We start from the raw sequence: 2871 nt of genomic DNA on the forward strand, positions 1-2871 counted from the left end.
ACATGGTTTTTATTATATTGTCCCTCCCCTCTCTTCCCGGGACAAACCCCACCTGGTCTCTATGTATTAGTTTCGGGATGTATGGCTGAAGTCGGGTGGCGATTGACTTGGCGAAAAGTTTAACGTCTACGTTTAGGAGTGAAATAGGCCTGTAACTACCGCACTCCGTAGCGTCTTTTCCCGGTTTGGGTATTACGACCAGGTGTGCCTGCAAGGCCTGAGTCGGGAAGGGGCAGCCTCTGTTTATTGCATTGAAAGAATTGGTCAGCAATGGGGCTAATTCGTTTTTGAATAGTTTATAGAATTTTGGGGTCAGTCCGTCTGGGCCCGGGCTCTTGCCTACTTTTAGCTCTTTGATGAGGGCTGAGACTTCTGTGGGGGAGAAGTCCTCTTCCATTTCCGCGGACGCTTCTGGATCTATAGGTCCAGGAGCGTGGCTGTCTAGGTATTCCTCGACTTCACTGTCCCTCGGGGTCCGAGCGGGGTCTCTCTCTATGTTATATAGGCTGCTATAGTATTCGCGGAAGGCCTCGAGAATTTCGGTAGTTGAGTGGGCTACTCCTCCCTGTCGCTTTTGTATTTTCGGGATATAAGTCAGGGGGGCCTTGGGGTGTAGGGTCTTTGAGAGCCATTTCCCACATTTATCTCCATACTCGAACGCGCATCTGCGCATCTTGTCTCTGAATCCTAGTGTCCTTTGGTCGAGTATCGAGAGGATTTGTTGACGAATTGTGGAGATTTCCACTTTCGTGTTCTCTGTGGGTCTACCTTTGTTTAGTCTCTCTTTTGTCTGTAATTCTTCTAAGAGTCTTTTCAGTTTTGCTGACCTGTCTTTTTTTAAGCGGGATCCATGGGAGATGAAGACGCCTCGTAGGACGCACTTCAGGGCCTCCCATTTAATGGGGGGGTCTGTGTGGTCCTCCCTGTGTGTTTCCGCGAACATCTCTATTGTTTTTTTGATGTCTCCGGCGCAGACAGCGTCGTTAAGCAAATTGTCGTTGAGTTTCCACTGAAATGTTTTGGGAGGTCCTCCCACTCTAGAGAGACCCCCATAGATAGGGGCGTGGTCTGACCACAGGAAGGGGCCTATGGAGCACGAGGGGCCATGGTCCAACAGTCTGTGGGATATAAAAAGGTGGTCTATTCGGCTGTAGCTGTTATGCACCGCCGAATGGAAGCTATAGTCCCTGACCCCGGGGTGCAAAATCCTCCACAGGTCCACCAACCTCAGCCTATCTAGTTCTTTTTTGAATGTGCGACGTGCTGCGTGGGAGATGGGGGACTTACCAACCGAGGAGTCCAGTCCTGGGTCCATCACTAGATTAAGGTCGCCGCCTAGGATCACGTCAGAGCCATCGGCGAAGTCAGCCAGTTTTCTCAAAGTTGTCAGCCCGAAGGAGATCTGGTCCTGATTGGGGAAATAAATGTTAGCAATTGAGATTATTGAATTCATGACCTCTAGTTTTAAGAAGATGTAACGGCCCTGTGGGTCGACCATTTGATCGATCACCTCATGTTGGAAGGACTTGTGTAGTGCCACCGAGACCCCCCTCGCCTTTTTTGTGGGGTGCGGGCTGTGGACCCACGTGGTGTAGAATTTAGAGGAAAAGCGTGGAATGTTGTCTGCTTTAAAGTGGGTCTCTTGCAGTAAGGCTACCATTATTTTTTTCTTATGTAAGTGATACAGAACTTGGCTTCTTTTCCCCGGAGTGTTCAGGCCTTTAACATTGTAAGTGCAGACTGTTACGTTGGCCATATCTCTAGTAGTTGAGTGAGCGTGTTTTGGAATGCTAGGTGACCAATCTTAGGGTGTGGGGGGGGGGGGGTAAGGCACAAGTGGGAGAGGTGGGAAGGGGGGGTGAAAGAACAACACAGAAACAGACAGGAGAAATATAACATATATGGGGTGAGGCCCCATTAAACTTTCCTCAGTGCAGTTTAAGGAAAACACCTTACGTGGCAGCGCCCGGGCTGCACCCTCTGCTGGGGAACGAACGAAACCTGGCATCGGAGCTGTGCCCCGTTACGGCCGCGGCTAGAACAAATATAACATTTTAAGGCTATAGCTTAGTGGCTCCGTTCTCAGGAGCGTTAGTGATGTCTCAGCGGGTCTCTGGAGCGGGTGGGCAAGCGGGGACGTCGGCTTGCGTTTGTCTCTTGACAGTTGGTCGGCATCTCAGAAGAGAGGGTCTGGGTTGTCAGCGTTTGGTTTTGTCGCTGGCTCTTTGCCATGGGGAGCCCACAGCGGGAGCCAGCGCCCCTACGTGTCTGGGCCAGTCCGGTAAGTCAATCATCGGGAGTTCGAATGTGTGCAGGAAATTGGGCAGATCCCCCAGGGACCTAAAGGTTGCTCTTTTGTTCCCTTTGCGCGCCTGCAGTTGGAAGGGGTAGCCCCATTGATATAGAATGTCCTTATCTCTCAGCGCCGTCAGTAGTGGTTTTAGTGCTCTTCTTTGTTGAAGTGTGCGGCGGGAAAGGTCTTGTAGGATGAGAATGGGGGACCCCTTGTAGTGTAGATTTCCAGCATCTCTAGCGCTTCTCATTATCTGTTCTTTCTCCTGGAAGAAGTGCACTCTGCACACTACATCTCGCGGCCTTGCGGGGTCTGCGGAGCGCGGGCCCAGAGTGCGGTGTATTCTGTCGATCTCTATGAGGTCTTCTGGTGGGCGTTTCAGTAAGTCGTTGAAGAATTTTTGTGCCCAGGTGGCAAGTTGGTTGTGCTCGACCCTTTCGTCTAGGCCTCTTATGCGCAAATTGTTCCGCCTATGGCGGTTTTCAAGGTCGTCTAAGTGAAGAAACAACTCCGAAATTTGGGCCGACTGTGCTTGGATGACCTTTCTGTGCGAGTCGACAGTGTCAATTAGCTTTTCC

This window comes from Eleutherodactylus coqui, unplaced genomic scaffold, assembly GCF_035609145.1.
Source record: "Eleutherodactylus coqui strain aEleCoq1 unplaced genomic scaffold, aEleCoq1.hap1 HAP1_SCAFFOLD_152, whole genome shotgun sequence".
NCBI classification, from domain to species: Eukaryota; Metazoa; Chordata; class Amphibia; order Anura; family Eleutherodactylidae; genus Eleutherodactylus; species Eleutherodactylus coqui.